Source organism: Malus domestica, chromosome 12, assembly GCF_042453785.1.
Source record: "Malus domestica chromosome 12, GDT2T_hap1".
In the NCBI taxonomy this organism is placed as follows: domain Eukaryota; kingdom Viridiplantae; phylum Streptophyta; class Magnoliopsida; order Rosales; family Rosaceae; genus Malus; species Malus domestica.
This window is the reverse complement of record NC_091672.1, coordinates 13976101-13988449: the sequence shown is the minus strand read 5'-3', so window position 1 is coordinate 13988449 and position 12349 is coordinate 13976101. Positions and strand designations below refer to the sequence as shown.

The 12349-nt window shown below is 40.2% G+C and overlaps 1 pseudogene; it reads left to right on the top strand.

Annotated features, from left to right (window-relative positions):
* Positions 1-9325: 9325 nt before the first annotated feature.
* On the top strand, positions 9326-11879 carry LOC139189822 (uncharacterized; annotated as a pseudogene).
* The last annotated feature ends 470 nt before the right edge of the window (positions 11880-12349 follow it).

Here is a 12349-nt window from a genome sequence, read left to right as displayed (position 1 = left end):
GCGACCCATCTCCCTTCCTTTATGCATAAATAGAATCCTTTATGCATACGCAGAAAGGTGATTTATGAATTTCATATTGTATGAAAACATTGATATGAGTTGTACCTAGATAGGTACAAGACGATATCAGTGCAAGCCCAGGATCAGAACCACGACAACTGTCAAGTGAGTCTTTAAGTATTTAAGAAATACCAAAGGATAGATTCCTCAAAGAATGAGGAAGAATTAAAGTAACGTAAAGGATGCGTAAATGTATTAGATTATGAATCTAATCCATCATTGGATGTTTCTTCATTATGAATGAAGAGATAATCAGATATTTCTTTATTATGACTAAAGAGATATTTGGATGGAAACATTAAAAGTAATGACTTTAGTGTGTTCCATTATGAATGCAAAATATATTGCCATATAGAAGCTTACAACAATGTTGTTTAAATGGGAAAGTTCATTTATGAAATCTCTATTCGGTTCCAACCAGAAATTGTTTCTAGTGTATCGACACTATGACACTAATGGGGCGATAGCTCAAGCCAGGGAATCAAGGTCTCATCAAGATCCGAACTCAAATGAGAGACTGAACCACATGATTGAGAATCATGTATAATGGTGACGTCGTTATTCTCAAGGTTGCTTCTATAGATAACATATAGATATCCATTGTCTAGGCCTACTACTCAGCCATTTTTGAAATGACTATAGAAGAGGTATCATCACTGATGACCAAGCTGATTGGCTCTAGTGCAAGTGGGAGATTGTTGGAAATGTGCCCTAAAACCAATCATATGATGATACTTTACAGACATTTCACATGTTAAACTAATCTAGTTTAATATCAAGGGCAAATATTATTGTTTTAAGCCGTCTCATATAAATGTTATATGCTTAAACGATAAGTCCAAGGAATATGTAATTAGGAGAATGTAATTTAAACAAGTTAGATTAATGAGACCATTCTCTTTCGTATACATATCCTAAACGCTCCTGATCATAGGATTGCCAATTGGGCATTGACAGTCCGTTAAGATCAGTACATGCTATGTCTTCTCTTAGTGATAGTGACTAGTCTCGAGTCATTGGTGTGATTGACACCAAGACAAGCATGTAGGTGCTCAATAGCGAATGAGTCTACTGAACACGATCAACACAGAGTTCTCATAGTCATGTCACATGAGAACTCATGGTTGGGATAATGCAAAGTAGTCCTTTGACCTGAGGCATCATAGTTGTCTTGTGGTTAAGTCCTTGATCTTTGATTATGTCAAAGTCACTCCATCAAGAGGGTGTCCACGACATAGTTGGGGTTAAGCCACTTAGCCATGGAGGCAAGTGAATGCGCAACAAGGGATCTCTAACCTTCAAACTGTTTGAGGGAGAATACTCTATGATATGATTAAGAATCTCTGGCCAGAGTAAGAATGAGATTTAGGAAGTCATTCCAAATCACATTCAAGGTAATCATATAAGTAAATGAATCACATTGGATAGTAGACATGATTAAACTATCAAACCAAACAATGTGGTCAAGAGTATTGTATTAGAGAAAGACCGTATTGCATTGTAATCCTAAACTGAATAGGTTCTCCACCTCTTCTGATTAGCTTGGGTAACCATGCCATACTGCTAGGTGTCACTCATGGTTTGTGGAAGCCCTAAACGTGTATAATCACTAAAGGGAGAATTGAAAGTAAGTTTCAATTCACAATCGATTTGAAAGTGTTCTAATCGCCCACTGCCTCGTTAAAAGGAACCTAATGGATCGTACACCGTGTAAGGCAGAGATTGAAGAAACAATGGAGATGAGTAAGAATAATTAAATGGTTTAATTATTTATGGCAAGGATGAATTAATATGTTAATTAATCAAACGAATCAAGTTCGTTAAAAGACCACGGGTTTGTTTTGGGCCTCAAGGCCCAATGGGCTTCGAACGTCAAGCCCATTGACTTAAGTTGTATGACAACTTAATGACAAATAATTCACAAAGGCCTTAAAAGCCCAATGAAACCCTATGGCCGGCCATTTAGTTAAAGGAGTGGGTTTTGGACTTAATTACAAGTTTACCACTCAAATGAATGTAGGTATAAATATGACTTTATAGCCAAAATTCATTTAGGGTTTTTTTTAGAGAATTGGAGAGAACATATCTCTCCCTTTTCTCTCTAAGAGGCCGGCCCCCTTGGAGGAGATTAGCTAGCAATCTCTAATCCTCCAAGGTCACTCATATCTTCTTAAAGTCTCTCCTTGGTGTGGAGACTTAGAGGTTCTCAATTTTGAGAACTTGGAGAATCTTTTCTATCATCCTCCTCCTAGAAATTGATGGATCTTATAAGCAAGGAATGAAGGCCCTCTCCTTGGGTGATTATCCTTCGCTTATGCAAAGAAGAATCAACAAAGGTATAATATTTCTCAACTCACTTTGTTCTTGGGTTGAGTCATGGTTCACCTAACTACTAGGCTTTGAATTTCATGGTTAATGTTTTGTTTTTAAGTGCATACAAGCATGATTCCGCCTTTAATTGTTAATTGCATGCTAATAGATGTTGCTTAAATGAACATGTTTTTCACAAAATTTCCTTCATTTTGGACTGGTTTTGTGGTAGATCCACCTAATCTCAGGTGCAATTTTTTGGGGTGGATGATGGGGGATTTTTGTCACATCCCGACCTGGGGTCCACCACATTTCGGGCCCGCTCCACCACCGTAGCATGATATTGTCCGCTTTAGGCCCCGACTACGCCCTCATAGTTTTGTTTCTGGGAACTCACACGAGAACTTCCCAGTGGGTCACCCATCATGGGATTGCTCTCGTGTGCTACTCGCTTAACTTCAGAGTTCCAACTGAACCTGAAGCCAATGAGCTCCTAAAAGGCCTCATGCTAGGTAGGGATGAGAATATACATATAAGGATCACTCCCCTAGGCGATGTGAGATCTTACAATTTTTTAGGGGTGATGGGGGATGGGAGAAAGGGGTGGCTAGGGTGGGACGGATTGGGGCTTTTTTTTTCTCCCATCTTCTTCTTCTTTTATTGCAGGTTTCTGGGGAGGTCGCTTGGGGGTGATATGAGCATATTTATGCGCCTTAGTTAGTTAGTTCTTATGCATTTATGTTGTGTTTTCTTAGTTAAGTTAGTCTTTTAAGCTATTTTCATGTGTTTTCAGGTTTTAAGGACAAAGTAAGCAAAAGGATGCAATTTGGAGCATTTTGGAGCAATATTGGGCTAGAATGAAGTTCATGCACATGAAGCACAAAGGATGGACAAATTTGAAGGATTGATGAAGCTAGGAATGTGTTTTGAAGTTGAAGAATTGAAGATACAAAGTTTCCTAGTTGAGGTAGGAAAGGGCTTAAACGAAGGATTCCTAATCAATGTAGGAGTCCTAATTAAAGATGGATTCCTAGACGAAAGAAGTCTCCTACTCAAGCAAGGTTTCCTATATGAAGAAGAAGAGTTAAAGCCAAAGAATCAGCTCAAGATAAGGATCTTATCCAAAACCTCATCCATAACCTTATCTTAGCTTATCTTATCCAAACAAACCTTATCCTATCCTATCTTAGCCTAATCCTAAACTATCCACATCTCAGCCACTTAGGAGGGTTTCTAACTAGATTAGGATGCTTAAAATGGGATTTCTAGAAGACCTAATCTTATCCTACAAAAATGGCGCCTAGGAGCCTTTCTAGAAGCCTAAAAATCTGCATTGTATTTCTTTCTAGAAACTATCCTTTTGCCGTGAGTTCTCACCCATTTCCTTTGGGATTTTGGTTTCTAGAAGCCTTATCCTTTCACACTCTTTGTGCCGCACATTATCTCCCATTCCTTTTGGGTTTTTGACTTGTTTTCCTTATAGGATTGTATGTTATTATCCTATTCAGTTTAGGCCTTTAAAACCTTGTCCTTGGCTACCTAGGAGATGGGATTTTCAGCCTATAAATACAAGCCTATGCCGCACCCTTTCACTCACCACCCTCTACCATATTTTCACTACATCATTCACCCAAAAACCCCTCATTGTGCCGTGAGTTTGCAAGGAGAAGAAGGAAGGAATCTGGAGCCGTGCATGCCATTCAAGGAGCTTGGATTGTTGGAGCGATTCTAGGTGTTTTCTATCTTTATGTTAATGTTTAAATTTATTCATCTTTGTTTATTTGCGAACATGAGGAACTAATTTCTTTATAGTTAAAGGGGAATTCAAAGCCATGATCATATGTTTTATATGACTTGATTACCTCCAGTTATGATTTCATGAATCGTGAATGTGGTTTACTTATCTATTTGATTGATAACATGTTTATGTATGTTAATTAAGGATGCATACTTAAGTCGCATGCATGAATTTGATGCTAGAGTATAAGGGAATTTCACCTAATCGTTATTAACTTATATTCATAAGTAGTAAAAGTCGCTAGTCACGATTGTGTTAGGTAAATCCTTGGCAAGAGTAACATGCGTATCCCATAGTTATGAATGCCTCGTCAATGCTTATGATTTCCATTGAACTTGATGATCTTTGATATGTGTCTCTATCATGCGTATTCCATAGCTAGGGTCCTTGATAAGAATAATTTGGTTGTAATGCGTATTCCATTCAATTCAATGAATCTAGGGAAATCTGAGAATTAATTGGTGCAATCTAGTTAATTTGGGGCATTGTCATTCATGGTTTGTTGAAAGAGTAACTGGAAATCGAGTGGTATGCATATGTTTCATGTGTGGAGAAGGAACCTTCTAACTAGCCTTTCACCATTCTATTTCATCAAAATCGTTTTCATTAAAGTTTGTTTTCAAAGTTTATGTTTTAAAGTCCAATTTCGTCAAAACCAATCCCCTTACTTTTAAGTCTTGTTTTTAGAGTCAAAACTTGTTTCTTTTAAGTCTTTTGAGTCTTTGAAGTTCTATTTTCGTCCAAATCACTTGTTAGGTCTATAATTGAGTCTTTTTGGTTGTTATTTGCTGTTTTGAGTGTTTTGAGTTAGTTTTGAGTCTATAGAGTATAGTTTAGTGTTTTTGAGTCTTATTTGTGTTGATTAGCATCCCTAGTTAATCCCCGGTCTAGAACGATCCCTACTTGCATCATTACTACAATTGTCATGAATAGGGTTTAATTTGTGTGTCAACATAATTTTCACATCAAATTTTGGCGCCGTTGCCGGGGATTAGCAAAGTTGCTAATCCCTTGGATTGTTTTATTTCAATTTGTTTTAATTGAGTCTAGATTTTTACTTTGTTTTTGTTTCTTGTTTTTAGGTACTCGTTTATGACTCGGAGCTCTCATCTGGTCCGTGAACACATCTTGGACTTTGACGACGATTTTGAACGAGAGTTAAGACGAAAGAGGAAGAATCCAGAACCTAGTGAATGAAGTTCAAATTCAGAAGCCGAAGTTGAGATTGAGGAAGAAGAACCCACGGCACAAGTGGGTGAAGTTGAGACAGTCATGGCACAAGACAATCGTACAATCAAGGAGCTCTCGGCTTAGGGATTGGACAATGCCTCACCTCTATGTATTCAATATCCGGCGGCTGCCCAAGGAAAGACTGAGGAATTCGAGGTAAAGTCAAGTTTGCTACACCATATTCCGAAGTACCATGGGTTATCCATGGAGGATCCTAACAAGCACTTGAAAGAGTTCGAGGTGGTGTGTTTAAGCATGACTCCAATCAATGTCGACGGGAGTATATTGAAGATGAGGGCCTTTCCCTTTTCTCTCCTGGAAAAGGCGAAAGATTGGTTGTATGAATTGGCTCCCGGAACGGTCACATCTTGGGAGAGCATGAAACGAGCTTTCTTGGAGAAGTTTTTTCCAACTTCTCGAGTCATCCTCCTATGAAAAAGGATAAGTGGAATTCAACAAGAAGAAGGTGAGTCTTTTCCTACATATTATGAACGTTTTAAATCTCTTGTCACTTCTTGTCCACAGCATCAAATGAAGGAGGAGCTTATCCTACAATACTTCTACGAGGGACTTCTACCAATCGAACGACAAATGCTAGATGCTTCGGCGGGAGGAGCTTTGGTGGACAAGACTCCCACGGCAGCAAAGACTTTGATTGCTAATCGAGCGTTGAACGCTCAACAATACGAAGGTGTTGGACAAAGAGGCCCTCCACGGCAACACCAAGTGAATGAGGTAAGTGCCATAACCGAACTTCAAAATCAAATGGCTAACCTTACTACGTTGCTTTCTCAGGTTGTGGAAGGGCCAAAAGTTCAAAATGTAAGTGCGTGTGGCGTATGTTCCATGCAAGGACATCCTACGGACAAGTGCCCACAATTAATTGAGAACGGAGGGTGGGAGACCCTCAATGCCGTGGGCTTTGGACAACAATACCAACAAAGGAATGATCCATTTTTGAATACTTATAATCCCGGTTGGCGTGATCATCCGAATTTCAAATGGCGGGAACCCCAACAAGGCCAACAACAAAGCACATTTCGGCAACAACCCCCGGGTTTCTATCAAAAGCCATTCGTACCCAATCAAACTCAAATACAATCTGCCCCAACAAATTCAGGTACGTCTTTAGATAATGATACAATTCTTAAATTACTCAACACTTTGTCTCAGGGGCAAGAGAATCAAACCAAAGCATTGCAAAGCCAAGATAAAAGGGTGGATCACTTGGAAAAGCAAATTGGGCAGATTGCAGAGTTTGTAGGACAGTTTCGAGACCAAGGAAGACTCCCTAGTTCAACCGTTGCAAATCCAAAAGGGGGATTCGAAACCGCCAAAGCAATAACATTAAGGAGTGGTAAACAAGTTGGAAGTGAACCCCAAGCATCCAAATCAAGTCATGAAGAGGATGAAAAGTTGCAGTTTGAGGAGGACACACAAACCTCACCTACGGCAAGGATGGAACACCCTATGCCGCAACCTCCTTGCAATTCCAAACCATATAATTCGGCCAAGGTAAGCTCAAAACCGAATTCTTCTAGTTCTATTCCACTAAACGTGCCGTTTCCTAGCAGGTTGAGGCAATCCAAGAAGGAGGAGACCGAGAAAGACATTTTGGAGACATTTTGGAAAGTGCAAGTCAATATACCTTTTCTTGACGCAATTAAGCAAGTACCTAGGTACGCCAAGTTTTTGAAGGAACTATGTACAACAAGAAGGAGAATTTCAAACAAAGAGGTTGTCCAGGTAAGTGAGAATGTTTCCGCTGTTTTGCAAAGAAAATTACCCCCTAAATGCAAAGATCCGGGGAGTTTTACAATTCCATGTGTTATAGGCAATACTAAATTTGAACATGCTATGTTAGATCTAGGAGCTTCAATTAATGTCATGCCATACTCGATTTATACATCTATGAACTTAGGAGAGCTTAAAAACGATGGTGTTATAATTCAATTAGCCGATCGTTCTAATGCATATCCGAAAGGAGTTTTGGAAGATGTGTTGGTGCAGGTGGATAACTTGATATTCCCAGCAGATTTTTACGTTTTAGAGATGAAGGACTCACCAAATGTCACCCCATTGCCGATTTTACTTGGGAGGCCCTTCATGAAAACAGCACGCACCAAGATCGATGTGTTCAAGGGGACGTTAACAATGGAATTTGATGGGGAGATTATTAATTTTAACATTTCTGAAGCTATGAAATTTCCTAAAGATGATCATTCTTGCTTTTCTATTGATATATTGGATGAATTGGCACAGGATTATCTTGATATGTTGGAAGACGATCCCCTTGAAACGACAATTGCACAAGGACTTGGCATGAAGCCCAATCTGGCCGTACCTAAGGAGGAGCATGCCGAGCTTGTGGCTGCCTTTGATTCACTGCCACAACATCATGGTAAGCCTTCTAACCCAATTCCAATTCCCGTTTCCACTAATACGTTGTTACCGTCTGTGATTCAGGCCCCCGTTCTTGAGCTTAAACCATTGCCGGATCATTTAAAGTATGTATTTCTGGGAGATGAAGAGACGTTGCCCGTCATTGTCTCCTCATCACTCACGGCATTAGAGGAGGAAAAGTTGATTCGGGTGTTGAAAGAGCACAAAACAGCCATCGGATGGACATTGGTCGATATTAAGGGGATTAGCCCTACAACATGCATGCATCACATATTTCTAGAGGAGGGGGCTAAACCAACTCGAGAGGCTCAACGCCGACTCAACCCTCCGATGATGGAAGTTGTGAAAAAGGAGATTATAAAGCTTCTCGATTGTGGAGTGATTTATCCAATTTCGGATAGCCGTTGGGTCTCACCGGTTCAAGTTGTCCCAAAGAAGTCCGGAGTTACTGTGGTGAAGAATGCCGAGGATGAGCTTGTGTCAACCCGTATTCAAACAGGGTGGAGAGTGTGCATTGACTATAGGAAGCTCAACAACACCACAAGGAAGGACCACTTTCCACTACCATTCATCGATCAAATGCTAGAAAGGTTAGCCGGTCATTCTTTTTATTGTTTTCTTGACGGTTATTCGGGATACAATCAAATTGTCATAGCTCCGGACGACTAAGAAAAGACCACCTTCACGTGCCCATTTGGTACTTTTGCTTACCGGCGCATGCCATTCGGATTATGCAATGCACCGGCCACGTTCCAAAGATGCATGGTAAGTATCTTTTCAGATTTTATTGAGAAGATTATTGAGGTATTCATGGATGATTTTAGTGTCTTTGGCGATTCGTTTGATGGTTGCTTGGAAAATCTCACATTAATCTTAAAACGATGCGTGGAAACGAACCTTGTTTTAAATTGGGAAAAGTGTCACTTTATGGTAAAACAAGGCATCGTTTTTGAAAGGGGAATTGAGGTTGATAAGTCGAAAATAGATCTTGTACGCTACTTACCCTCTCCAACTTCGGTTAGAAAGGTTCGTTCTTTCCTTGGCCACGCATGATTTTATAGGCGATTCATCAAGGATTTTTCAAAGATTTCCACACCCCTATGCCGACTTCTCCAAAAGGATGTGACCTTCAACTTCAACGAGGAATGTGAAAAGGCGTTCAAACACCTCAAAGAGATGCTAACTTCGGCCCCCATCATTCGACCACCAGATTAGAGCATTCCTTTCGAGCTTATGTGCGATGCGTCCGATTATGCTCTAGGCGCTGTTTTGGGACAAAGGAAGGACAAACAACCACACGTCATATATTATGCCTCTCGGACCTTGAACGATGCTCAATTGAACTATTCCACAACGGAAAAAGAACTTCTTGCTGTTGTTTTTGCTTTAGATAAGTTTCGTTCTTATTTACTTGGTACTAAAGTAATAATTTACACTGATCATGCAGCGTTGAAGTACTTGCTCACGAAGAAGGAGGCTAAACCAAGGCTTATTCGATGGATGCTTCTCCTCCAAGAGTTCGATATCGAAATCCGAGACAAGAAAGGAAGTGAGAACGTTGTGGTTGATCACTTGAGCCGTTTGGTGCATGAAGAAGACGTCGTTCCTATTCCAGAGACATTCCCGGATGAACAATTGATGTCCATTGAGGTTAGTATGCCATGGTATGCGGATTTAGTTAATTATTTAGCATCTAAAGTCATTCCAACGTGATAAACTTAAGTATGATGCACGAAATTATGTGTGGGATGACCCTTATTTATGGAAATATTGCTCGGATCAAATCATTCGTAGGTGTGTGCATGATTCTAAAATACAGTCTATTTTAAACTTTTGTCACACTTATGCATGTGGAGGTCACTTTGGCACTCAAAGGACTGCATGAAAAGTACTTGAATGTGGTTTTTATTGGCCTACTATTTTTAAGGATGCTAGAACTTTTTGCATAGCATGTGATCGTTGTCAACGAACTGGAAATATAGGACCAAAGGACCAAATGCCGCAAAATCCCATATTTAATGTTGAAATTTTTGATGTTTGGGGCATAGATTTCATGGGTCCTTTTCCTTCATCTTATGGTTTTGTTTATATTCTACTTGCGGTTGATTATGTTTCAAAATGGGTGGAAGCAAGAGCCACCCGTACTAATGATTATAAAGTGGTTGCAGATTTTGTTAAGACTAACATTTTTGCAAGGTTTGGAATGCCGCGGGTACTTATAAGTGATGGGGGCTCCCATTTCTGCAACTGCACCATTGAAGCACTACTCAAGAAATATGGTGTCACGCATAAGGTGGCAACACCTTATCATCCGCAAACAAGTGGGCAAGCGGAAGTTTCAAATAGAGAAATCAAGCAGATTTTGGAGAAGACCGTAGGGCCAAACCGGAAAGATTGGAGCTTGCGCTTAAATGATGCATTATGGGCATATCGTACGGCCTACAAAACACCAATCGGAATGTCCCCATTTCGGCTCATTTATGGGAAACCATGCCATCTTCCGGTTGAATTGGAGCACAAAGCACATTGGGCCATCAAAACTTTCAATATGGACATTGATGCCGCAGGTCTTCATAGGAAACTTCAATTGAACGAGCTTGAGGAAGTTAGGAATGAAGCGTACAAGAACTCTCGTATTTACAAGGAGAAAACGAAGGCATTCCATGACAGGATGATTCGGAGCAAGACGTTCTCTATCGGGCAGAAAGTGTTACTTTTCAATTCTCACCTTCGGTTGTTTCCAAGTAAGTTGCGTTCTAAGTGGATTGGTCATTTTATTGTTACTAATGTTTTTCCACATGGTGCAGTTCAAATTCAAAGTTTGAAGACGCAACAAGAATTCAAAGTCAATGGACATCGTTTGAAGTTATATTACACAACTTTTGAGGAGAAGGCCGTGGAGGAAGTCTCCCTCCAAGTCGTGGGCACTAGTCAAGCTTGATGGGAGGCATCGTCCGGCTGGAAGACGTTAAAGCAAGCACTTCTTGGGAGGCAACCCATGCAAATAAAGAGGACCTAGGAAGCTCCGGCATCATAATCAGATTTGCGTTTCTAAACCCTACTCTTCATTGCTTTTACTTTGCCATATTTGTCATGTTTGCTAGTTGTGTTGTTTGCTTGTTTTTGTGTGTGTCTATGTTTGAAACATTGAGGACAATGTTTGGTTTAAGTGTGGAGGGGTAAACAAAGTATTTTATTTGAAAAATTCGTAGGATTTTACCACCTAACATTTCAAAGGTTGTTTTTCACTGTTTTTAAGTGTTTTTAGTGTGTTTTGAAGCATTTTAGTATGTTTTAACATGAAAATCCGAAAATCCCATAAAAATTTGAAAAATTGTTTTGAAAAATTGATCGGATCATATTTATATATATTTTTACTTCGAATTCACTCGTCTTTTCTTAGTTAGTTCCTTATATTTTTGAGCTATTTACGTTATTTTTATGTTTATAGGATTTGTTATGCAAAGAAAATAAAAATAAGCACAAATGAGTTTTAAATAATAAACAGAAAGAATATTGGTTTTATTTTTGGATTGGGTTTTATTTTGGTTTATTTTGGTTTATTTTATATGCATTGAATTGATTGTTTCATAGAATATTGGTTTTGGATTTGTTACTTGAATTTGTTCTTAATTCCCAACTGCTACTAATTTAGAGTTTATGATACAAATTAGTTTTGTATTATTTTGTCAAGGAAGAATCCAAGGACAGCAAGAGGTATAAAATAAAGAAAGGGGATCCAAGAAAAAAAGGAAAGACAACGAGAATCCAAGGAGAGACTTGCGGAGCGCCAGGCATGAAAGCAGGCGGGACAGCTAAGGAAAAAAAAGGTTGTCTTGCAGCCTTGAGAAACAGGAGAAGAATATAGATAAAGCTGCCTTTGCAGCGTGGAAAAGAGGGTCTTGGAGCGGGGTGGACAGAGGGGCTGCCCTTTGGGCAGCTCGCAGACACGGCAGGAGCGAGAAAGGCAGAGGCTGCCCTTTGGCAGCAAAAGAAAAGACGCAAGGAGGAAGCTGCCTTTGGGCAGCGAGAGAGACGGACCGAACCAGGAACGAGAGAGCAGCAAGAAGCTGCGTGAAGAAGAGAGAGTAAGCTGCCTTAGGCAGAGGGACACGGAAAGATAAGGCTGTCTTGGGACACGGAAAGAGAAGGCTGCCCTTTGGCAGCGAGGTTAGAGAGACAGAAGCGGAAAGAGGAGAGCAGAGGCTGCCATTTGGCAGTTTGAGCCTTGACTGACCAGAAACCAAGGCTGCCCTTGGCAGCGCAGAAATATAAGAGAGAGAGAAAGGGGTAGCTGGAGAGAAGGCTGCCTTTGGGCAGGTCAGCACGCAAAATAAAGGACTGGTCAGCACGGGGGGGGGGGGAGAACGTGAACAACCAGAGGCTGCCCTTGCAGCCTGGAGCTCAGAAAAGAAGGGTGCGCTGCTCTTGGCAGCACCGAGGGCAGAAAATGGCAGCGCACGGACGAACAGACAGTTCTCTCCTCTCGGTTAAATCTTTCCAACTTATGTTTTACTTTCGGTTTAATCTTTTCAAACTCCTATTTTA